This window comes from Ammospiza caudacuta, chromosome 1, assembly GCF_027887145.1.
Source record: "Ammospiza caudacuta isolate bAmmCau1 chromosome 1, bAmmCau1.pri, whole genome shotgun sequence".
NCBI classification, from domain to species: Eukaryota; Metazoa; Chordata; class Aves; order Passeriformes; family Passerellidae; genus Ammospiza; species Ammospiza caudacuta.
Genome location: NC_080593.1, coordinates 123355588 through 123382833, shown reverse-complemented (window position 1 = coordinate 123382833; position 27246 = coordinate 123355588).

Below are 27246 nucleotides of genomic sequence, written 5' to 3'. Positions count from 1 at the left end.
AGAAATGGCAATTACCCAGTAATATCTATTTTTTCAATAAAATAACTGCTGCACTACACTAATGAAATGGTGCCCTTTGGGTATAATATTAAAAACATGAATTTTTTTTTTCCATAAGATGATTTTAAAAGTGAGGGGAAGCTAGGAAAGATCTGGGACACTGTTTTCCACTCCTCAGAGTGACCTTCCCTTACCACTTGACATATTTAAAGATTTTTTGGTAAGCTTCCTCTCCCATCTTAAATTCACTTTGAAATATTAAATAATTCCATGACAAATATAGCTATTACCCTATCCTGTGTGAATTTTGTCCAGCACAGAGCAAATGCATTAATGTCCTGATTCTGTGCTATCCAGAAATGATAGCAAATGCTAAAAAATGCAAGCTGTAATCATAAGCTAAAGAAAAGATTCAGACATTACAGGGATAATGTACATGCATGACTTATTTCTGTAAGTATCTGTAAGTATTTCTGTAAGTATTTTCTGTATCTTCTTAGAAACTGAGAGAATGGCCGTACTAAAGAGGTACAATTATTACATGTTGCTTTTTGGGTTAAAATTTAATTTTGGGTTAAAATCTGTACTAATGACTGACAAGGTATTAAGGCACTTTTCAATAAAAATGTATTATAAAATAAAATCCATTCTAGTGCAGATATGTATATATATGTATGTATGTGTGTATGTATATATATATATATATATGTGTGTGTGTGTGTCTGTAGACAAAGTGGTGTAATTCTCTTCAGGGAAAATTCAAATATGTAGTCTTTAAAACTCTGAAAAAAAATCTAATCTCTGGAGTTTTTTAAAGTATGTACATGCATGATTTGACATCATCCTTCACTGCTGATAAGGGACATTCCATAATCTCCTAAAAGTTGCTCTACGTCTTGAGAGCCCATTTAACAGCATGGTTTGTTGAGCAGTGTCCAAACCCATACAATTACCACACATGGCTTGTTTCAGGAGGGAGTACAAACAGGGTGCCAAAAACCACTTCAGCATCGTGCTGGGTTTAGGAACTGGTTACTTAGGGACACCTTCACCTGTGGGCTCTGTGGAAGAAGCACATTTGTGGTCGGACATTGATGATGAACATGCTGATCTCTATAAAGTGAGAGGATTTCCAAATGCAGCAGAATATAAAAAAGCAACATTAAAAGAAGAAGAAAAAACCCCACATTTTGAAGAAAGACATCTAGGAATGTACTATAAGATTGAGAGGTGGGAGAAATGAGATCTGAAATTCAGGCGCAGTTCCTAAACCATGGCAACATGGTGGAGAATGCCACAGAGAGACCAAAATGGGTGTAAAAGAGGAACAGTTCAATTACTTTGCCTAAATAGTTATTCACAACTATTTGTGAACCCCTAAACTGTCTGGGACATCTTCACAAAATGGGCAAATTATAACACATAGAAGAAACAGGAGATCTAAACCAACATCTGAGTGCCAGCAAACATACTCCATTAGCAGTAGATGATTCTGATTGGACAACAAACTCAGCCCAATTTTTTCCTAGACTGGGAATGGAATATGGTTTTGAAGAGCTACAAGGGTCTTGAAAATTTAACTTTGCCTTACTGAGCCTTCTTACTGAGCAAAGTTAGAGTTGATAAAACTAAGGATACATAAAGCTGCTCTGAAATACTTACATTCGCTAATCCTGGGGATGAACAGTTTCTCTTCCCAAGGCTATCCACAAATGAGCAAAAATGCTCATTGGTGGAACTGCTCTGTGATGTTGTCATTCAACATTACTCTTCATATTTTCCATGCCTTTCTCTCACTCCCTTAGCCCTAGTTCCTCACTAGTAGTGATCCAATCCAGCCTTACCTTGCTTTACACTTCAGCATTTTGTCCTTTCCTTTCAGAATAAATTGCTTCTATGTATTACAAATCATCTTGTTAATGAAACTATTTTATTTCATCCTTTGATAGGTTTTCTTGGCAGTTGATGTCTATTTCACATTTTTTCACACATTCTATCATCTATTGCAAAGGTGGGGTTTCAAAAAAACGCTTAAACCTGTTTTAGACACTGCTTGTTGTGAGGCTTTCCTTCTCCAGGTTAAGGATTGCCTGTTTGCTGTTTGGCTTTTAGGATCATGGAGAATGTTCAAGATGCTAAACCTTCCTCAAATAGTCCTCCATCATTCAGCGCTTGCTTGCATCTCCAGCCTTCATCTTTTTTCCCAAGTCCAGCCAAGCTGTTCAGTTTGACATCCAAGACATGCAGGTGCACATCCATGCCATGGACCTCTGCAGCACTTGACCTCGGTTACATGTCAGGAGCTGAATGTGATCCCAGTCATGTGAGAAGAGGTTTAGGACTGATCCAAACTCTGTCTCTGCTACTTTGAAATCCAAACAAAAAATTAGCAACAGAACAAGTGTAGTCATGGAGATATTTCCTTCCTTTTTCCATGCTGACAGCAGGAAATCTGCAAGTCAAAGCTCAGTAGCACTGAGAGATTTTGTCTGTACTGATAAAACTAACAGGAGTACAATGGATCACAGTGAAGTCCCATTGATTTCAGTACATTCTGATATTGGGCCAGATCACCTACCATGTTAAAGGCAAAAGACAACACTTTAAATGTTAGACTGATCCATTTTTTCTTGTGATTCTTGATCCATTTTTTCCTGTGATTTTCTCAGGCTTGATGCCTTCTCCACCCATTTTATGTTCCAGCAAATGACCTACCACACAGGATGAATTTTATGTAATATAAGCCTTTAGTGTATCAGACATTTTCCCATAAACATTCAGTATTCCAATCTAGAATTTCTTAAGGGAAATGTTTGCTACAAAGTAGAAAGACATTGAAATTATTATGGGCCCCACATTTCACAATGGCTAAGCATTTACTTGTAAATATTTTAGTTTTACAGAATGAAACTGAGCCTCTTTTGTTTGCCTGTCCTCATTTGTTTGAAATGAGATCTCCCTTTCACACTGTGCCTCAAAAAATTATAATTAAATGTTTCATGCATCTTGCTTCATTTTGGAATACTGGAACCCACCTCTGGTTTATGTTGAGAATTTCTGTCTATTTTTGGCATCCATAAAGCAGCATATTGCATCCAACAGCAGATGGCCTAGCTCCAATACATTTTAAGAGTTGCTGCCTTATTTTCAGGTATTTCTATTAAAGTCCCCTTAGCACCCTTCTAACACAGGAAGTATTTTAATATGGAGACAGGTATTTTTACTTCATAAGAATTCTAATCACTGGAAGACAAGGGAGGAAGAAACTGGCAAGCAGCTGTCTTCCTAAAAATTAATGCGAGATTCAACTGAACATCACCTATATTTCAGCATGATGCTTTCAAATGTTGTATTTTGTCCCTGTTTCCAAATCTACAATCTGTCATCTTCCTTATGTGGCTGTTTCTAATGTTTTGACCAGACGCAACTGAAATTTAGAAGAATCCAGTAATTAACTGACTTTTCATTAGGAATTATTAGAAAGCTGGCAGCTTTAGCCAAGACCAAGAGCAGTATTTAGGAGTCTCAGGAGGCTTTGAAGACCTGCTTTGTCTGGGAAAAACAGTTATCTGGCCACAGATCAGAAATGGATAGATGAGAAGAAAAGCTCAAAGCTACTGCTACTTAAATATTAATTTATAGCATTCTCACGGCATTTGTCAAAGAGCAGAAAGTGCTTAGCCCTCCATTTAGCAAATGCCATTAAACCATCTGCTCTAAGCATTCCCTCAAGCAGGGCTATCACACAGACACCTTGGCTGAACTGCCTCGCCTTGAATGCTGTAACAGACACAGTAGGCTGCAGGGAAGTGCTCTGAGGGGATATTCTATCACACCCATTAGCAATTTTTCTTAAATTGAAAACCTCGTTCAATCCTTGCTGGTCATGGTCAATCTAGGTTGACAGGGCTGGTTTGTTTGAAGTTATTTAATATGCTAAACAAGAAGGATCAGCTTTATGGATAAGATCAGGCAGTTGCATGGGCTTGGGAAGAATTCTCACCACCTCGCTGACCTTTTGCTCAGAAGCTATGGTTACATTTCAAATATCTCACTCCAAATTATTTCCAGTTTTCTGAATTTATTTATTGAAGTATTGCATTCCAGAAATTCTAGTTCATTGGCATTTAAGCCATGGGATAACTGGTTTAAAGTGCCTTAATTTGCTGTAGAGAAAATGTTCCTATAGATTGTATACACCTTTGTCTGCAGAATCTCACATTAAAATCAGGGTGGGTGGAAAGAAGCAAAAATATTTTTTCGGATTTAAAGAGTTGACAAAGCTCTTTCATTTCCCAGTTCTGTGGAAATTCCTTTTGTGCTCAAGGAAGGATTTATGTCATAGTGTTTTCTGTAGTAAGTAACAAGTGACAATTACAGGCTCAGGGGAGTCCTTGGTATAATCTTCATTACTGTGAGTCCCTAGTTCTATACTTCTTAGCCCAAAAAGAGTGGGACAGTTTCAGATATGGAAGGGCTTCTTGCTCAGCTCTGCTAAGGCTCCTTCTTACTTCCAGCTTTTGACTTGTTCCCTCCTGCACAACTGTGCATGAATAATACGTGCATTGTGAGGTTGTGTTTCAAGGGAAATGCCCTACTTGGCAATCAAAAAGGAAACACACACTGTGCTTAATGATTAGCTGGCACTTCACCACACATAAATCTATTATGGGATTAAAAATCTATCACAACATAAATCCATTATGGGAATAAAAATCGATCACAGTGCCAGCTGCAGGAAATGAAATGTGCAGCTGCAGGGACTACTTGGTGAGCATTCACACAGCCCCATCCACCCGTGTTGCGATTGTAGGTATGTGATCCATTTCCTGAGGTGTTCTCTGGGAAAATGAGGTACAAATGTTTAATTTTGGATTATATCTTAAAACAGAGATTCAGGAAATCCCAAAAGTAAAACTTTAGAATAAGTAACAATAAACAGCTTTGTCAATATGCAGACTGAGGCATTAAAACTATCACTCTTTGCATCTGACACACACAGAGAAGTGGCTGATTGTTTGTTAGTCTGAGTCACCAAACCACCCCCACTGACTATGTCTTATATCCCCATTTAAATGTCTTCCTTAGCTTTTTATTTTCATTTACAAGTTTTCTTTTTTGGATAACTTCTTTTTAAATCGGACATCTAGGTCACTCTGGAAAGAGTCAGTATTATACTTTCTTTTTGGAGTTGTTGGTTAGAAGTGGGGGATGTTTTATGATATAACAGGTTTTCTCCTGTTCACAAATAATTTCCTGAAGTAAATCTGATCAGCATGTATGCATCTGTTTGATTAATTTTTTGTCACATACATATAGATGTGTAAGTTTGCTATTGTTTGCATCTGTGCTAAAAGGTGTATGAAGTATATAAAGTTATCTGTTGCAGATGGTCTGGATGAATCACAGGATCATTGAGGTTGGCAGGGTTGTTGGTTTTCTTTGCTGCAGAGACACTTGCAGTATGAGGTGCAAATGTCCCTTGTGCCACTACTTTCCTTCCTGCCAAAGAAAATAGTAGCTTCCAGCATCTTTTCTCCAGTCCTTGCTGACTGAGCACTAGAGACATCAACTGTAGTGCCTGGAATATCATCCCAAGGTGTTCGGTACACGTCATTATCTTGGGAATTCCATTACCACCATCAATACTCTGGGGAAAAAATGCATCAAAACAAAACAAAACAAAACAAAACAAAAATCAACATCAGTTATTAATCAATTGTCATTGACATATAATAACATCTTGATGAAAAACAAACTGTATACATATGTTTTACAAGAAGTTTTTCCCATTCTTCCACAACATTTTAAACTATGTAAGCATCAAGACTGACAAGGTCAGAAAAAGAAGCAAAAAAAGCAGAAAGTCCAATTTTACATGCTTAAGTTTAAGAAATCAATGGATTCTCATGTTCCAGGTCCTGCTCAATATAACATTTGTAAGCAAGGCTGGGAGCATGAATGGGAAGCAAAACTATTCCAAAGAAGCAAAATTTAAGTATCTTCTTTAAATTCTGAGTAATAGGACAGAAAATATACAGTGCACAACAATGAAAAGTTTTCCTTAAACAAATGTCACTATACAATCTGCATTCCACTATTTAAAAATGCAAACTACCTTTAGAGAAATGGGGATGAGATGAAGACATACAACTAAAATAGTGATGTAGAGCCTAAAATAAAATATTTTTTCAGATAAAAACCTCAGCCAAAGTTGAATTTAGCAAGCCCTAAAAAGTTTCAGCATGCATTTTTATTGCTAATTTGAACATTATACAAAAGTTTATATTATTTAATGTAAATTTCAGCAAAGTGCAAAGGCTCTAAGCATCTGGAAGTGCCAGCATGCTCATCTTACCCTAAAAGAAAGATCTGAAATAGGTCAGTGGACTCATCGACCAAAAACAATGTCTTCTCCCCATGGTGTGAAAAGCAAATGGGAAATCTTACAGATAACAGGGAGGAGAACAAACTTTAGCAGAACAAGTTTGAAAAGTTGCAAGATAAGGTAGCATATTCTGTGGCAGATAATGCCATTAATTTCTTGAAACATAACCACTTTCTTGCCACCACATCCAATAAAGCTAGTCCAAATTCAATTCTAATGCTAACTTTCCACCAACATCTGCTTAAGTCAAAGGACTTTCTTTTCAAAAGAGCTTGAAACAAAAACATTTAACAGCCAAGAAAGAATGCAGTAGGCCTCAAATGAAAGAACTATTCAATTATTTTCTTAAAATTTCTCACAATGAACTTTATCACGTCTCAGCTTTTGCTTTACAGATACAGAAAATCTAAAACACAGTTCAGGACAAAAAAAAAAAAAAAGACAATTTTTGCTTGTGTGTGGTCAGCATAAAACCTAAAATATGAGAAAAAAACCTAAAAAAACCCGCCAAAACCTAAAATATGAGAAAAGTATTTCATGAATATAACTTTACTGAATGTAATTCAAATGTCAGCTTGAAAAGTTACTAAGTCAGACTTGCCTGAATTAGCAATTTGTATTGCAGCAACTTTGCAACCTAACTGTGAAACAGAAATCTGTTGAGGATGTCACAAGTAAAAAATCCTGCATATAAAGAAAATGACTGGCCAGTTCATGGATGCATTTGCAGTCTGATAATTCTCAAATACTGCATCTGTGTTCTGCACTTTACAGGATAAAACTGCTATTCTGCCAGGAGCAAAACATTTATTTCTCAAGTCCAAGCTCAGACTCCTCAGAAACATCCAACTTCAGCCTCAACCCCAACTTCCATGCCTCCCTCCCAGAGCAGATTTATACCCCCTCCAGCAGCAGATTTATACCCCCTCCAGGGCTCAAGATTCTGCCAGTTTTCATTCCACGGCATACTACTTTTTATCCTCTCTGGTAGGAACAGTTTTTCCTCTGTGGTAGGAATTGTTTCAGGTGAAGGTTTAGGTGTTTGGGGGATCTAATTTTGTTTGTGTGCTTTCTAACACCTGGGTTATTCTGTGACTTTCCTGTTCAGCTGGAAAGAGAGGAAAACAGAAGTCCTCTTCCAGCCAGAAACTGAAGCCTACAAGTAAAGGTCCTGTTGTGGCTCTGATAAAAGATTGTAAATTGTCTTCTCAGTGAGTTACAAGCCTCTCTGAGGGGGTAAGCAGATTTATGTCTCAGCAATGCAGACCAGACAAAATGACTGCAAAAACAAAGGGTTTTGTCCTTCTCACAGCCATTCTGATAGAATAGAACCAGCATGGGAGGCATAACACAAAAGTTACCCTGTCTGTTGTGAGAAATTCAGTATAGTGGCTTGGCTCATGCCAATATATAGTAGGAAAAATTTTATATGGGTACTTTGTTACAATTCAGAGTTATCAAAAATGTATTAGTTTCTCATTAATAATGTGACTTACAGCAAGACTTTCTCCTGTGTACTTAATATTACAGTGATGACTTGTAAAGGGTGATCTAGAACAAAGTCTAGACAGAGCTAAAGAATAAAGAAGATATTTATTAGAAGGCCTCAATGGATCCACCTTGGGCAGTACAAGAGCCCAGCCAGGGCTATACCCAAGATGAACCCAAAATGGTCACAAAATGGTTGACTGGTCACAGGGTCTCATACTTTTATAAGTTTTGGTCCATTAGCATATTGGAGTTAATTGTCCAATTATAGCTTTGGCTTATGACGTCCCATTCTTCCTGTTTTTCTCTCTTGAGTCCACATTGTTTATGGTCTTGGGCCTGAAATTTGGGTGACTGTCCTTGGTCCCCCAGCTAGAGAAGGAATTGTTTTGTCTAGCTACTCCGTGAAGAGAGCTTACCATCCTTTAATATGAAGCTCAGAACTATACACTAAAGCAATACCGAATCTGAAAAATATAAAAGTTAATACCTAAGGCATCAATAGGACAAGATTGACTTGCAAATACAATAGAGTTACACTGCATTTGGCTTAGTATTAATAATAAATCATGTTGCAGACAGTTATCTCTCAAGAGACCATTGCTTATTAAACTGAAATTTTGCAGGTGGGATCCATACATATGGTTGGCACTCTGAAAGCTGTTGTTGAAGTCCAGAGGACTTGACAGGCTGAATGGGGTGCCCAGATGGGCACACTGACAGAAATATCTACAGGTTCAAGCTGACAAGAGAAAAATGAAATACAAGCTGAATTGCCAAAAGCATCATTCTCACTCTTTCTTTCTATTTTTTTTCCCTTCTGCATGCAGGTTTCACTGTTCTTCCCAAAGAATTCTGGAATGATAGCAGAAAGAATTTGCTGGTTCAGATTCTTGGACAGAAATTCACTTCGATGAAAACTATTTACCTTGGCAAGAAGTTTTCAATTTTCCAACTATCACTAACACGTGTAGCCAGCATCTAAACCAACAAATACTTCATGTTTTAATGGTGCCAAAAAAAAAAAAAATAAAAACAAACCCAAAAATGTGCAAATTAATTTTGCCACAAGTGTCAATTCATGATCCCATTGATTTTCATCAACAGATACCAACATGTTTCCTATAAGAAGACGCAAAATTCTCTTTTCATCCATCAAATGGAAGCATATTTGACTGTAATTATTGCAAATTATTTCTCTTAATTTAACATCCCACAGGAGAAACCAGACAGTTTCAGAAAGACAAAAAGCAAAGAGTAAGCAAGCTGCTGCAGTCTTCATAGAAGCCCATCTTGTCTGTTAACGAAGCCAAATGATTTGCAACATTGATTAAATGAATGAAAAATATGCTTCATGAAGAGAAATCAAAGACATCTTAATTGCTTGCTGAAGATCGATAGAGCCCAGATTAGTGCAGTAAAAAATATCTTTGTTAGTCTACTTGGACTTTCTAAAATGTGTTCTACTTACAGAAGACAGTTTTGCACTCACTCCATAGCCATTAACATCAAAAAAGGGCCTTTTCATGTTCAGCAGCTTTGTGAAATCAGTGAAGTGCAAAAAGAGTACAAAGAGAAGAAACCATGAAATTAGAGTAAAGCAACTCCAGTAATTTATTTTAAATATTTCTTATATTAATCAGAGAATTGTTTAGGTTGGAAAAACCTCTGAGATCATCAGGTCCAACTGTACATCTGGTACTGCTGAATGCCTACTAAAGCCTGTCCCTAAGTGCCACATCTATGGTTCTTTTAAATGCCTTTCAGGGCAGTGACTCAATCCCCTCACTGGACAGCCTGTTCCAATACTTGACCAACATTTCCACAGAGAAGTATTTCCTAATATCCAATCTAAAACACCCCTGGCAGAACCTGAGACCTTTCCTCTTGTCTTATCACTTGTTACTTGGTAAAAGAGACCAATCCCACCTCACTACAGCCTCCATTCAGGCAGTTGTAGAGAGCAATAAGGTCCTCCCTAAGCGTCCTTTTCTCCAGGCTAAACAACTCAGGATCCATCAGCAGCTCCTCAAAAGAGTTCTGCTCCAGACTCTTCACCAGTTTCATTGACCTTCTCTAGATATGCTCCAGCACTTCAAAGTCTTTCTTGTCTTGAGGGGCCCAAAATTAAACATAGATGAAAAGATGAACATGTATCTTCAGTACCATAATTGTGGGGTATTAGTTTATTGCAACTTCAGTTATGAATACTACATTTTGAGATGAAAATGTTTCAATATTTTTACCTGAAAATAACAGATGGTTGTTAAGGAAATTTTTTAAAAGAATTTTTTTTTTAATTTTTAATGCTTTTTAATGTAAGAAGTCATAGAATCACAGAATCTTAGAATAGTTTGTGTTGGAAGGAACCTTAAAATGTCATTTAGCCCTGCAATGAGCAGGGGCATCTTCAACTCGATCATGTTGCTCAAGAGCATCATCCAGTTTTAACCTGAAGATTTCCAGGGTGGGGCATCCACCATCTCCCTGGGCAATCTCTCTGGGTTTCAGTATTACACCAGATTCAATGTAAAAACTACTTTTGTGTATCTAATCTAAATCCACCCTCCTTCAGGTAAAATAATTTAAATCAGACGATACAAAGACTTTTTGTTGTAGTTACTCTGTTTAATCAGACTCACTCTGAAACAGCTCTTTCTTGTAGACAGCTCTCATGACTTTAATTCTTCTTTGCACTGGAGCAGTGAAGCACCAGAGGGAGCTCCAAGCCAGGCTCAAAGCCAGTGCTCCCCAAAAAGGGGATGCTCGGGTGGGACATGACTGTGAGTTGCGAGGGTTGTATATGCCCTCAGCGCTGTATTTCATTGTTATCACTGGTGTCATCTTCTGATGTTGATAACACTGCAATTTGCAATAGCCAGGAGATTTCCTGGTGATGATACAACTGCGTTGTGCTGCCTCTCCAGGACTTTATCAGAAGAGTGCTAAAAGCTGCTGTAGAATCAGGATAGGGCTTCCTGGTTGGGAGTTCAGAAAATTGAATGACTAAAGATTATTTTGTGCATATGGACAAGAGCAAATAAAGACTGATCAAAGTGTTTTAATTCATTGCTGGGGGTTTTTAGTTTGTTTGCATGTTTGTTTTTTTTTTTTGCTTCAAAGGGCTTGACTGTAATATTAATGCCATCATACCCAAAAGAGTGTAAGAGATGTATTTCATTTTTAGGAAAAAAGCAGACATTTTGTAGGCCAAAACTGAATGCCCAGAAGAGATACTGCAAAACTTTAGTGACAACTGGACTGCTTCAGTAACATATCACCTGAAGAATGTAAGCAGATCAACACGAAGGTTTGGTTGTTCTGAAAATTATGAGGTGTAATGCATGAGTGTAAAGTCCCAGCCTTGGAATTCAGTCTCTTTAGAGATGGTCCCAGGACATTTCAGGATAAAGAACCAGGATTCTTTCTTTTTTTTGAGAGGTTCTTTGTACAAAGACTCTGTCTCATTTGTACTGCAAATAAAAATGTAACAGCAGTTAAAGCCCACGGGGAGATGCTCTACAGCAAAGTGAAGGAAATAATTCATCTGCAGATGTAATATCTGCAGAAATGTATCCTTAGAGACTACTGCATCAAGGGATATGATTTTGCAGGAAAGTAGCAACTGGCAAACTTTTTAGGCAAAGAGAACTACCACAAGTAGTCTTGAAAACCTTGGGGTGAGATTGACATAGCTCACAGAAGGAACTGCGTTACTCCAGGTTATTTCTGTTGGTGGTCAGTGCTACCCACTGCAATGTAAAGGCTCCCAAAAGGTATTCATGACATGGAACCTCCTTTAGAGAATTTTTTTCCACAGGTTAACAATTGCTTCCCTACACCATGAGAATTTGTAGCAGCTAGCCTATAGAATTTTAGCTCTGCACTAAACATGGAAGCTGGCATCGGCAAATCCTGAGTTCTTTTCAGATCTTTTATGTAAATAGAATTTTATCAGTAACATCGGGGGGAGTGGAGAGAGGCATTTATCATTATTTTCAAATTTCAACCAATCATTTTTCAATTCTGTTAGACCATATTAGGGAAGAAGATCTTAACAAAAAGACTACAGGAGAAGAAACTCAGCAGTTTGCCATTCTGCCTTCTAATAGTTCCTCCCTGTAAATTTAACAGTTCCAAATTTACTCTTGCAGCCTTCAAACACAAATATATGAAAAAGATTGTAATAATGCATGTCTCTCTCATCTTTGTCCAGGTTTTTAGACCCATCCTCAGAAAAGAAACTTCCCTTTCAAATTTCCTTCTGATCTTTTCACTATAAGTTTTGCCTGAGAAGTTCCTCTTCACCTAAGCTTCTGTGTCCAAGTTTGTTGCTCTGTAACAGCCATCCATTGGATAATGACACCCTCCCAGTTTCATGAATAACACTTTCTACCAAGCCCTCAGCACTAAATCAACACTCCACATTCAAAGTTTCCATTTGAAATCAAATCTTTAAAATAAAATGAGATTCACATCCAGACAGACCTCCAAGACAAACAAGCAGTTTTCCCATTCTTATAATCTCTCCCAGGTGGCTTCACTGTTTTTCCTGCTCTCTACCCCTTTGCAGGCATAACATTCTCCTACACTGCTTCATCTTATTTGGCATTCTCTGTAGGCAGTGCAGTGTGATCCTATCAGCCCTGTCTCCATGCCAGGGGATGACTGCTCCTCTACAGGGATGTATAGGCATTCCTAACACAGTGAATTCATAATGTGATTTCCAACAGCCTCTTCCTCATGAAATCCACATTAAACTCATTAAAGCATTGATTTCCATAGACACTAGAATACTAGCATAATAACAATAAATCTAATATCTCTATTCTCAGATTGGCTATCTCAGAGCTTTAATTATGTTTGAAAGCATCACCTTGTTCCTTCAGACAAAGTCAATGCTCAAAAAATAAGTTATCATCTGCATTTAATTTGGGGTCTTTTCCAAGTGCCATTTTAAGGTTCCTACTCCCAAATGACTGCTGCTGCTACTGCATGCTATTGGAATATTACTAGTCCTTGCTTGCTATTACTAAGAATATAAATTAAATATTTCGCATAACAAAAGTGTTCTCAGTAGTAAGACCCAGAATTTCATTACCTACAAAATTAAAAATAATAAAAAGAAATATTTCAGGATGAGCTAGAACTTTGAAACAAGTCTGGTCAGTTGATTTCCCAGGCACACATCAAAAATAGAGCAATCAAGGAATAAAACACTCCAGACAGTGCATACCGGTATGATTACTGCGTGCCTCATGTGGTACTCTAAAACTTAAGTTTTGAACTTGAACCACCCAAGAAGAATTACTCCATCAGCATTGCCTGGGAAGTCAGCATGCTGTTGGGGAGAAACTAAACCATACCTATTGTATGCATGCAGTTATAAGCAGCTTATGAAACATTACTTTCTGTTTTATTTTTTCTTTTTTTTTTTTTTGAAGAGATGTAATAAAACCATAAAACACACATTTTATGTGTGTAAAACTAGACATTGATAAGGGCACAGTGGTTTGAAATTACCTGTTTAAAGAAATAAAGAACCGATCAGGAAGACATTGAATGTCGAGGATGGGACTCCAATGTGAGAGATCACTCTAATGTACTCCAACTGTGAGCTAATTGCAATCTCCGACAGAACAAGTCAGAGTTGGACTCAGTTCAGGAAAGGAGAGCTCTCTCAGGACTGTACCTGAACTCCTGCTTGGTCTCAAGTAGAAAATCAGGTCTCCAATCTTTCCAAGAATAACATTTAAAGCTCTGTTACATGACAGGACTTCAAATGGCAACAAACATTTGTGTTTGTGGTATGAGGCCATACTTGCTTTCAGAGCCTTTACTCTGAGTGCTTTGACTTTTAGATTAGAGGAGAAAGGAATGTTGATAGGATAGAAAGAAGGAGAGACACAACAAAGCTCAGAAAACCCCTGCTGACCTCCAGGATCATCTCCAGATTGCTCTGGGCACTTCCAGCTGCTCTTGTCTGATCTTAGTTCTCAACAGCTGTAGGGAGTAGAACACAAGATACTTTGTGTGCAAGTACAGGTGCAAATATGAAAGTAAAGATTCACTTGGGAAAATTGAGTAAAAGTCATTTGTCTCAGAGTCAAATAGTTCTTGATAACATTTTTGGTACAACTGCATTAAATCAGAAGCAGTGCAACAAATGCAACAGCAAAAATACCAGGCACTTCTTATTCACCAGAACCTATCAATTTAAAAAATAATAGAAAAATGGCAATGGCCCCTGCAAATCTCTTTTCATAGTGGGTTGACAAAAGTTGAATAAAGACTTTGCTGAATTAAACTCAGCCATCAAGTGACAAAAGCTATGCTGGCCTGTCCAGGATTATCAGCATTACTTGGTTTTCTATTCTCTTTGGTGCCAATTACAGACTACCTTAATCTGCAATTATTTTCCACATGATGAGCATCAAAAAAAACCAAACCAAAGTGATATAAATCAATTAGATATCGGCATAAAAAGAAATCTTCAGCATCTTAATAATTATTAAATTTGCACTCTAAGCAGGAAATTGGAGCCATATGATAAAGAAAGTGAGAGTCGGGGAAGCTAAGAACCTTATTCAGCCTTCACATCCCTAGACAACTTGTTCCAATGTTTGACAACCATTTTGGTTAATAACTAATACCCTATCTAAACCTCCCCTGGTACAACTCTGCAGTATTTGTTCGTATCTTCTCACTTGTTACCTGGGATTCCCACCCGGCTACAACCTCCTGTCAGGCAGTTGTAGAGAGTGAGGTCTCTCCCGAGCTTCCTTTTCTCCAGACTAAATAATCACAGCTCCCTCAACCACCCCTTGTAAGACTTGTGCTCCAGACCCTCCACCAGTTCTGTCTCCCTTCTCTGGACATGCTCCAGCACCTAAAAGTTTTTTTTTTGTAGTGAGGGGCCCAGAGCTGAACACAGTTCTTGAGGTGTGGCCTCACCAGTGCTGAGCACAGGAATGGCCATTGCCTGTTCCTGCTGGCCACACCATTGCTGACACAGGCCAGGATACTATTGGCCTTCTCGGCCACCTGGGCACAGCTGGACCATGTTCAGCTGCTATTGACCAGCACCCTCAGGTCCTTTTCACTGGGCAGCTTTTCAGCCACTCTGTCCTCAGCCTGTAGCACTGCCTTGGCTTGCTGTGACCCAAGTGCAGGACACAGCACTTAACCTTGTTGAACCTCTTACAACTGGCCTTGGCCCATTGATCAGCCCATCTAGACCCTTCTAGTCCTCCAGCAGATGTCCACTCCCACCAAAATTTAAGTGGATATTAACTCCATTCACCACCACCCTCTGGACCCATACATCCAGTTGGTTTTTTATCTAGCAAACTGCACCTTTCCAAGCCACGAGCAGCCATTTTCTCAAGGAGAATGCTCTGAACAATGATGTTTTCCTTAAGTCCAGGTGAACAACACCCACAGCCTTTCCTTCTCTCACTTGTCATAGAAGCAGATCAGGTTGGTCAGGTAGGACATGACCTCCATAAACACAGGCCGACTAGTCCCAATCCCCTTGTCCTGTATGTGCCAGGTGATGACACTCAAGACAATTTGCTCTGTTATCTTCCTTGGCATTAAGGTCACCCTGACAGTGCCCTGGATCTTCATTCTTGTAGATGAGGATTACATTTGCTTTCTGCCACCTGGGATCTCACCAGTTAGCCAGGTCTGATGACAAATTATTGCCTTTTTTAAAATTTTACCTTAGTAGAGGAATTTTAGACAAATCAGTTTGCAGCAGACTGATTTGGAGGAAAGGATTAAAAATTTTCATCATTTTTTAACTTTTTTAAACATACTGTCTAAGCAAGCCAAGACATCTCACAACAAAATAGCTAAATGACAGATTTCAGGCTATTTGTATCTCACCTGAACCATGCTAACCTTGAACTGCCTGCTCAGGACCACAGCCAAGGATGTGGGATAAGGATTAAAGGATGTGTACAGGGCCAAAAAAAGGGTTTTATTTTTATAGTTGTATTGCTCACAACATTACAAATGTGGGTCCTATGTAGATTCTCATGCTTTCATGTAACTCTGGATAGAAAGAGAGTGGCATATTTGTATTTCCCTTCCTTCTTCATCAAATTAAAATTCTAGCCTCTACAGCTCCATGCAGTCATTTTTTTAAATTTTTCAGACAATGAAACTGTGCATCATATTAATTATATCCACATTCATCTTTCCTTTGATCTTAGGGTACAAAATTAACAGGTATATCAGAGAATGGACAACAACTTGAATTAACCAGCAACATACAAAAGAATGAAATTCAAGTCTGTTTCAAATAAGCCAATTACTATAAATTATCACACAAGTTAACATGATGTACAAATAAATAAGGAACCTCATTCAACTGTCCACTGGCATGATCATCAGAAAATGGATAAGCCATGTTATGGCTCTTGTGAGTTATGGCTCTTATGAGTTCAAATGAATGTTGGTATATGTCCCGTTAAACCATTTTCTTTGGTAGCATTCACATGCATGAACCACAGAAAGACTGATGTAAGTGCAGTGATGGCACATCCAAATTGCATTTCCTCCTAGGAGACTGCAATCTGTTACTGATAATCTGTTGAGAAAATCTGCCATGGCCAGCATGGTAGTTTCATCAGAGGACAGGACACAAAGGGACATGCAGTTCTGCAGAACATTTCATTAAATGAGGGGAGAATAACAGAAGTTTCAAGGTGTTCTGAAAAGGATAAATTAATGGGAATTCTGATGCAAACACTGTGTGGATTGACAAATGTACTAGTCAAAAATGTCCTCAGCTCACCCCTGATCATATTAGGTACTCTGGTTTCACAAGTAAGAAAGCCTGTTGGAGAAACAGCTGGACTGTTCTTACTCTGTCTGACTCTCACATTTTTATCATAAGACTCCACCACCAGGTTCAGTTACCACATTTCAGTGAAATTAAGTGCCTCAGATGAGCTGCCAGAACAGGCCAGGAGCAACTTTCAAACTCTATCTTGCAGCAGTTAATTGTGTTCACTGGAACATCTTGATTACAGAATCACAGAACATTCTGAGTTGGAAGGGACCCACAAGGACCATCTCCTAAATGAATGGCCCGTACAGGAATCGAGCCCACAACCTTGGCACGATTAGCACCATGCTCTGACCAACTGAGCAGATCTTCATCACAGTTTGAGGCCATTTTTTAGCTTGCATTTACGATGGGCTGGGAACACTCTCCAAAATGGGGAGCTGCCATTCAGCTGATGGGATATGCAAGCACTGTAACTTCATCCAGTTTGAGTCTTGGAAGCTCTAGGACACAATCATCACTTGGTTGCAAAAACCCCAGCAAATAGTGATTGCCGAGCTCAAAGGTTATAGGAAAAGAAGATTATAAATGGAAAGCAAAACCAGAGGAAATCTCAATATGTATGTGAAGCAAGAGTACTACGAGCAAAAAACAAAAACAGTGTATTCAGACAATTTATTTTTTGTACAGCAGCATCCCAAGGAGATTCCCACTTCCACATCTCAGATGAAGGATGCTGAACTAGTTGCAACATCAGCAAAATAGAGAATAAAAAGAAAAGTACTTTTCTCAGGGGTAAAGTAAGCCTTCTGTGCAGTAGATACATATTTTAAATGAAACGAACAATGAGGCCTCAGACAGGATTACAGTGGCCTAGGTGTAAAAAAGGCTGAGTTACACATTGGTCCTGCTATGGAGAGATCTTAGGAAACTGTAAACTCCAGCACACAATCCCTTAGTCAGTGTGTATGGAGGTACAGACTGTAAACATGTCAACAATGAATTAAGAAATTGACTGAGAAAATCCAGTTGTTTCTTTATTCTTCACAATTGTTTCCTTAGATGCTACAAGATTATAAAATTGCAAGTCTTTTGCTGTAAAGAATTTAATTAAAATTCTGGTTTGAAATCATTTAGCTTCTCTATCATCATCTTGCAATTACTCTGTTTAATCTGTACTATGTTAACTAACCACAGATGTTTCCCTTGGCTCATCAGTGATTCTTTCTGAACTTATGTTCCTCTTCAGAGGAGCTGAACCCTTCCTGGAAAGCAGAGCACAATTTCCATTTATCATGTTTCTCTCCAAGAAAGTGTTGCTGTTGATAAGTATCAGAGAACTTTACTGTTCAAATGCCACATGTTCCTGCTCTTTGCTCTGAAATTATGTGTTTTTCTAAACCAAAGCTTGGTTTCATTGACGATAACTTCAATTCAAAAAGATGATCTAAACTGTCAAAGATTGCATGACAAAGATAAATACTTTATAGCTTCTTGTGGCATCTTCCAGGATCTTAGACCATAAAGCATTTATGCTTACTTAAACTTTACCCTTCTGTGAGGGAGCAAACATCTTAAAGATGAATAAGTGAAGACAAAAAACATTTACTGTCCATAGGATATGTGCAGCTTGAAAAGAAAACCAGTGAGATTGTGACAATTTGAGGAAAAATATCTCTTTTTAAATGTGTAAGCCTGACCTTGAAGCATTTAGCAAGACCATTTAATTCCTAACATATTTTACTTTAATCACACACTGGTTTCAACCCATAAATAGTCAACATCCAGCTTGAGAAAAGGATTTCTTAAAAAGTATTCTTAAAATAAATGCACCAACTTGCAGTCTCACTTGTTTGCCTCAATCTTTGGTTGATCAGAGGAAGACAAAGGATTCTTCAGAGTAAAAAAGAAAACATGGAATAAGAAAAGTTGAAGAATTTTTTGCAGTCACCCTTATCAATTCCAAACTGACTTTTCCTCATGTCATCTTATATTTTTGATATATTGATATATTTCTTATAGATTTACATATCCTCACAAAAGATACAGAAAGTAGGAGTGAAATAATTTTTCAATTTAACAGCAAGAGCTGATCATTAATGAGCCTTACCCTTATGAGCAGTCAAGTCTATCATTAACTATCTCTAAGGAAATAGAAGTACTCAGTTTGTTTCCAGCTCTTGGTGTTACTTGCTATCAAGTTGACTAATGAGAATCAAGTGCAAATAAATTCACTCCAGTATTGGAAAAGAACAAGAGTGATATCTTTCTTTTCCTTTAAATAAGATATGTCAATGAGAAAAAGAAGGGAAAAAAAAGGAAAGGAAGATTTGAAAAAGGGAGAAAAGTTTGAAATACAAACTAACATTTGAAAAAGGGAGAAAAGTTTCAAATACAAACTAAGGTTATTCTCACATATCATGGCAGAAATAATTAGTACAGCACTACAATTGTATTTTCTTACACCAGAATACAGTGGGAGAGCATGTTGGCAATTTGTGATAGGGTATGCATTCTTAAATTTCTACTTAAAATCCAAATGTCATTCCATTCTTGAACACTGGCAGAAAATAGGATAAAGGCAATACATGCTGACAAAACAAGGTCATGCCACACTAGTGTATTTTCCAAAGGAAGAAGGAAGTTGCACCTTATAAAAAAGCATATCTTGGCTTTTGTTAGTTATTTGTTAGTTATAATGTTAACATTCAGGCATGAAGAAATACAATACAGTGAAATTATTATAGGTTACATTAACTTGTTCAAGCTGTCATGGGAAAATAGAACATGTATGGGATGTTTGCAAGGACTTAAGGTATCACCCACAAAATAAAGAAGAAACCATTTCCTTATAAACAACATAGGAACTGATTGCTTCAGCTGGCAGCTGCAGGTGGGATTAGAAAGAATTTAGTCTCAAACTAGTGTAAAGGGATGTCAGCTCTCTACTGAGAACAGAACTTGTAGCTACTGTCTGAAAACCTGATTAATCAGCCTGTTAAATGATACTATAGTTTGCAAAGAGTTCTTAGAAAATCCTCTCTGTGAAAGAGTAAGATGAGGTGATGCCTTGACACTAGATTAAAATAAAGTGAGTGAATTCAACTGGCCATATAAATTCAGTTTTCCTAGTGAAAATCTGGGTTAACTTCACTGAGTTTTGGAAAGTTACACTCACATAACCAAAAGCTGCTGGCTGCCTACCTATGACTTAGGAGGCATGTCATAAGGAGGAAAGCAATCCATTATTTTTATCTGTCACTGACATCATAAATCATAGACGTCAACTCCTAGCAGAGACTAGTTTAAAATTTCACTTTGTTAGTAGAAACAAATAACAAATACTCTATGGCCAATATTAATGTGGATTTTTTTATCTACAAGTGATTATCTCACAATAGGGGTTCATTAAAGAACCCATTTTCAGCTTTCTCCAGTCCAAGTGCTTCTTAGAAGAAGGGTCCTCAAAGCTTCTGTCTCTTCAGGGTCTATCAAGGAATATATCTTTATGTATCAGGTTTTTACTGCTCCTGAAAAAGGAATTTGCAGTTTTATGATTAGTAGCCCAACTTTTCATTCTTATATAATATATCAATTAAGGCACTTGATATAAAACTTGCAGCTATGTCTTTTGGCTGAGTAACTGCTTAGAGACCAAAGGCCCTCTAAAGGGCAGAAATACTTCTTTGAAGTAACTTTCAGTATTTGAAGTTGCTGTCAACACATGTTGAAGGTTTTTTTCCACTGCTTTTCCTCTAGCAAGTGTGATGGGCCTTAAAGCCATCAAGTGGAAGACTCAAAACAAACAAAAATAGAGAGTTCATACACTAAATGTGTAAGTTACAAAACTGCTTAACACAGGATAGTGACGGCCAGAAGTGTACATAGGGATAAAAAGACACTGATGTACATGCACAAGAATTTTACAAGGGGTATTAAGTGCACAGAAACTATTTCTGCCTCAGGAAATCCCTGTGCCACAAGACATTGTCAGCTGGGACCTTTCTCAGCGCAATTTTCATTGTATCATTTCTCTAATCTTATCCTTTTTTTCTCTCTGTGCTTGAGACCATTGCTCAAGACAAGACAGTGACCAAATACAGCCTCAGTTCTCTGATGCCCATTGGCTTGTTTTCATATAAAAAGCATAAAATGGGATTTAAAAAACAAATACTAGAACAGATGCTTAAGTCATGGCCTGCTTCTCCTCTCTTCCCAAGACTTACTGTTCTGTACATCAAGTGAGATACCTTCTAAGCCCAGACTCCTCAGTTTCTGGGCTTTCTTAACTCCTTAGAAGGAGTTAAGAGGGAGGTCAAGCCCTCTTCTCTCTTGGTTATGTAACTGTCTTTAAATGTTTACCAAGATATGGCTTATCTCTGGCAGTTTTTTCTTCATTTGCTCTTCTTACAGCCCAGTGTTTAACTAAACAAAGAGCCCAACCGTCATGCCAACGGTCGTGTCAACACAGTGTATTCTTTAACTCTTTCTGCAGCTCCTCATCCATCACTGTGGATCTTAGGGCTTGACCTGGACATGGAAGTCATTGCCTTTAAGGACAAGCATCTGTGCAGTTTCATGCTCATTCAGCTGAGTGGGTTTGAAGTGATGATAAGCACAGCTGGGCTTATTTAAATGTGGAAGATTCTAATCTAAAACACACTTCAAATATGCAGGTCCAGATCTTCATTTTTAAGAAGTGCAATTAACTACTGAAAATGGGCTAGCAAAGGAAGTAAGGGACTGTCTGTTTCCTAGGAACTTTATGGCTAGTTAGATGGGAATGGTTCAGTCAAACATTTGAGATGCAAATGTTACTTGTGTCACTGGAGGAAAGGGATGAAGGGGGTAAGATGACTGATGCATTATGCTTTACCACAGGGGACGTTGAAATTATACATTCTGGCCTAAATAAAATATTTTGATTTTAAAATCATGTTCTAGTGTAGCAACCATCCCTCTAGTGTTTCCTTTTTAAGCCTGATGACTTGGATCATTCATAACCTTGTTAAATCTTCCATCAGATTACATAATTGGTAAAACCAAATATGAAATAAGAGAGAAGGTAGGGTAGTCTTTCCATTTTGTTTTTACTTATCTCTTTCATAATTTCATTTATCTCCTGTTAAATCCCTGACCTGATAGTAAATTTATCATTTAAAAAGTAGTGTCTGGTCTACCTTTTATACACGAGTCCAAAGATTTTTCTTTTTGACCTGCCACAATAACTTTTTAAAATCTTTTCTAGTGATTTGTTACTTACTTGCCTTACAGTTCTTCATTCAAACACTGCAGTGTTCATGAATTTTCAAGCAGCAGCTATAACCATACTTAATATCAGAAGCAATACATGTAATTATAGATGTATTTTTACCAATAAAATCCCTCTTCACTACCTGTCAAGTTCAATAAAATAACTGCAATTCCGCAGCTGATTCAACGTGTTGTGAGATTTTTAAGTGTATTTTTCTTGCACTGGGGAGTTGTATATGATGAAACAGAATGAAAAAACTTTTTTTTTTTTTTCATTTTACTGTAAGTGGAAACAGCATTTGCACCTGCAACACTGCTCAATACTTGCTCTTTGAACTTTCACATGAAGCAGGAGATCATCCTTGCTCAGCTCAGGGAGTGCTCCAGTATAACCCAGCTAGAAGTAACTGCTCTGGAGTGGGCAGCAGCAGGGACACAGCTCCCTATCCCAGTCACTGGTGTCTTCCAGGCACCTAGGACTGGACTGGACTGGGAAAGGGACAAGTCATGTTCCAATTAGCAGAAAAATTGACGAGAAAGAGTTAGAAATCCACAGGGAGTAAAAAACTGAAAATGCACCGTTTACATAATAAATAGAGCATAATGGAAAGAGAGGCATAAGTTGGGTTTTAATAGTAGGTTATGAGATTTATTTAGATGTCACTAAAATGAAATATGATTTTTTCCTTTTGAGGAGAAGGATTATGTGTGTTTGTTCTACAAACCAAAAAGAAAATAAAATTTACACACTTATCAAAGCATAGTATCCAAAGGAATCCCAACCTAAAGACTATTTTCTTACTTTCTACCGTTAAATATATTCACAATGTCCACAGTGGAAAATACTTAATATGAATAGGTCCTTGAAGTGCAATCTAGTTCAATGGCAGGTATTCCAAAACAGTTATATATTGAAAAATATATTTATACCCACTCTGTAATGATGTACAGATAATAAATGCACTTTTCTTCTGTATTTTATTAAATCTTAAGTATTTATAGATGAAGCCATGCTGTGCAGATTTCTCATTACAAAAATACCTTTTAGGGAAAAGCATTTTCCTTTGTACAGCCAAGAGGGAACATCTTGGCACAACAAAAGAACTTGAGAAGCATTAATTTTCTATTCTTCCATCCACTTAACAGTGATAACTGTTTTCTGACAACGAGCTCCTTGCCAGACATGCTTCTTCTTGTGAGTCTGACCTGCGCTTTTTGACCCATTGCACTAAATTCACTCCTGAGCAAAGCTCACAGGCCTGAGCATTGAGGTGTTGGGGTTTGATTTGCTTGCTCTAAGGGCAGAATTTCTGATCCATTGGCCCAAACAGTGCTCTCCACCGAAGTGAGAAACTCAGCCTGGTGCACTCTGGCCAGTTCCAGGTCAGCATGCATGACACCAGGGCAGTGGAGACTGGGACAAGGGGATTGACCCTCAGCAGGTGTGTCACAGCATCTGTTGTGCCACTGGCTGCAGGGATTCAGCGCACGAGTCACCAGGCACCATGTCTGCAAGGCTGTAGAAAGCCCTGGCCCGCAACACATCTACAGCCTCCTCCTGCAGAGCTCTGCTGTGCTGATGACAGTCACTCAGGAGTGTCCCTGCCCCAGCCTTGGTGGCCTGCTGCCACAGTTCCCTCAGGGGTGTCCGTATCCTCCCCCACAGCAGCACTCCATTCTGATTCCAAAAGACACCTGCTGAGGGGCCCATGGGCTCCTCCAGCTGCCCTAAGTTGTGGCACACACCAGGGCATTCATGCCAGTCCCAGAACCATCTGTGGCTGGCACAGGGCAGCTCACAGCCCCCACAGCCTCCCACTGCCCACACCCTGCCAATCATGGCCAGAAAAATCCTCTGTAAAATGGCCAAACTGAAGAGCAAAAGAAAAGTGACCCTTTCTTAATGGTGGGATCAAGCAAAGGAGCGTGGTTGTGCCATGATCACCCAGCTCAGGGACATGGATCTCCCATGGTCACACAGCTCAGGGACATGGATCTCCCATGATCACCCAGCTCAGGGACATGGATCTCCCATGGTCACCCAGCTCAGGGACATGGATGTCCCATGGTCACCCAGCTCAGGGACATGGATCTCCCATGATCACACAGCTCAGGGACATGGATCTCCCATGGTCACACAGCTCAGGGACATGGATGCCCCATGGTCACCCAGCTCAGGGACATGGATCTCCCATGGTCACCCAGCTCAGGGACATGGATCTCCCATGATCACACAGCTCAGGGACATGGATCTCCCATGGTCACACAGCTCAGGGACATGGATGTCCCATGGTCACACAGCTCAGGGACATGGATCTCCCATGGTCACACAGCTCAGGGACATGGTTTTCCCATGGTCACCCAGCTTCAGTGTTTATGGAGGGACTCTCCTCAGCCTGTTCTTCAAGGCTCCTGGGCAGTTCAGGCTTATTCAGTGGTCCCAGCTGATGCCCCATGGCCTCAGGAGGGATTACTGAGAAGAAGTATTAATGGGTTTTGATAATCTGGAAATCAATTACAGTGTAATATAATTTATTGCTAAACTAAGAGTGAAACTCTGTTGTCGTGGCTGGTGTACTCTGAGGCTGCCAATGTCACTGACACATGATATCATCTTCTGGGCCAGAGGGAAGCTTTCAAAAGTAGACTCAGAAATTACAATTTTTATTTTAATAATTCATCACAGTTTTCTTCATGGTCAAGAACGCCTTGTGTGAATGATCACATTGTGGGGATAATTAGAACAATATGAAATAAATGGGATGAGTAAATGTGTTTTTCTAACAAAAATCAGAATTGAACAAGGAATACTCTTTTTTGACTGGGTTTCTACATACAGCAAGGGTGTTTATAGCAGTACAAATGGCTTGTGATTCAACCTTAATTTAAGTTTCTGGCTGGATCATACTTTGTATCAACAGGAATTATAGTTTTAATACCAGTCCTGTATTTAATTCCAAAACCAGTGGAGTTGTGTGTTTGTTTACATATTTTGATCCAAGATAAAATCTCAATGACAGTAAATAAACAGTGTCATGAAGTCACTATTTATTTATGACTGCTAAGAGAATTCATTTGTGTTGAACTGTTTTTCTAAAAGGGTTTTTAAGGGTTTTGTGGGTTGGTTTTATTTTGTTTTCTGTTGGTTTCTTTTTTTTTTCTTTTACAAGTATTTTAACTTTATTACCATGTTACTGAAAATGCTGGCTTTGCAGTGAATACTGCTCTTACTTGTGTACTCCTGTGTAACAGACTTTTAGTTAGTAAACACATTTTGAAAAAAAGGGTTCCAAGTACTGGTATTTGCTTACAATCTCACCTTTGGAGAAAATATTTATTGGGGTAGGGCATCCTGTGGAAATTTTCTTTTCTCCTTCTGCAAAATATACCATTTTAATAGTTCTAGTCTACTATTTTGTTCTGCTATTTTTATAGGGCAATTATTGTATATAGATACATAATGGGAATATACACCAGGAAGAAAGAAAACTTGCTTAAACTGTAACAACATTAGTGATACCCAAGAGCAACTAACTATGACTGAGCTATGAAATTTGGAAATAACCTTAGTTTCAAAATATTAACCATCAGAAAACCAAGGTTATGCTTATTTTTGCAATTAATGATAGAGGACAAAAAGCCAAATTTATTTTAAGACACAAACTGGCAGAAAATTTTGACAACAGACGAGTTTTCTTGGAGGAGGAGGAGATGATTTTACATGATAAATGAAATAGGTTTCTTCCATGGTAGCAGTTTCCACACTAACCTGTGCAAAGAGCCAAGACTTTTCTGAGTATGAACTGGGAGGCCATGTTCTCAAACCCTTATATCTTCAATCTCCACAACTGAGTATGGCCTTGACATAGACTTTTACAAAGGCTTGTAAAAAGGAGGGCAGAAGACATAGGTTTCACAATGACACAAAGATGGGAATTTAAGGAAGCACATTTCAGTACTTTCATAGTCTATGCTATGTTTTCCCTGGATATGAATGTAGGAAAAAGAGGAGTTCAACAGAGCTAAGAATGCCTTAAGCAGCCTGTGCTGATATCAACTACTGTGTTGAGGAAGAAGAAAAAAATGCACCAAGATCACTCCAGGCAGAATAAAAGCTCTCTAGTGTCTTCAAAATACAAGGAAGCACCCAAATTAGGCCAAACTGCAACAAGTATTAACTAATAGTGTAAGGATTTATGCCCAATTCATGGAATAAAATATCTCTTGCTCTTGTTAGTTATGTCACAGGTTATCAGAAGATAGTTTTAGTTGAAATTATGAAGCAGAGGCTATTCATTCATTCTTCTTGGTTCTGCTTTTTCTGTTAAAAGTTGCAAAGAGAAGTTTTAAGGAACCATACCTTCTATTCCTCTGTATACACCAAATCATTCAGACTCCAGAGATTAAAGGAAAAATAGTGTATCATATGTAAAAACTCTTTGTTTTAAACATGACTTTTAAGGTCCATATTCTAACAGAGGGACTACAATTTGGAAAATCATCTAGTGTTTTCTTAAAGATACTTAGGCAAACAGTGTGGAGTCACTGACACTTGAGAAAATTATGCAAATGTCTTACCTAAACACTGTTGACCATAAGCCATGTATTTGTACTGAGCTCCTTTCAATGAAACACAGTGACCACACTTCATCAGCAGAAATTCAAGTGTAGGCAAGTAAACTCCCTAAACATTTGGCATGTCTGAGCTAGAAAGGAAAATTCCACTAGTTGCACTCATCTGAAATTTAGATGTCTCACATGTTATACAAAGTAAAATAAATAGCACCTGTAGGAGCTTACTGACCTTTCCTCCAGCTTGAGGAAGGAGTTGATTTATGTTCCCAAACAGCTAACTATCTCTTCTGGTGCTTGGGATTTTTTTAATCTATCCTGTGTTCAATATTTCTTTGCAAATGTAGAAGTGAAAACTTTTAAAGTACAAACTAGAGAAGTAAACATTTGCACTGCTGTAGAATCTTCCAGCAAGTGATGATCTGGGACAATGGTGGAATGATTGAAATACTATTGCTAAGTGTTTTAAAATACTTCCTAATCAGACCACTTAAATGAGTTGAGTAAGATCCACGGATAAAAAAAAAATTACAATTGTTATCCAGTGAATCACCTGGCAAAGGTTTAATATTAAGATTTTCTGAATATGAGAGTCAAAAGATAAACCACAAAAAATGTTAGTGCAACTATAAAAGAAATAAAATTTTCCATAAATCTGTGTAAAGTGAAACACCTCCTTTTGGGTAAAGCAGCCATCTACCGATCCCTGCCTTACTGTGCTCTCTCAGATATGCCCATATAAGCAATT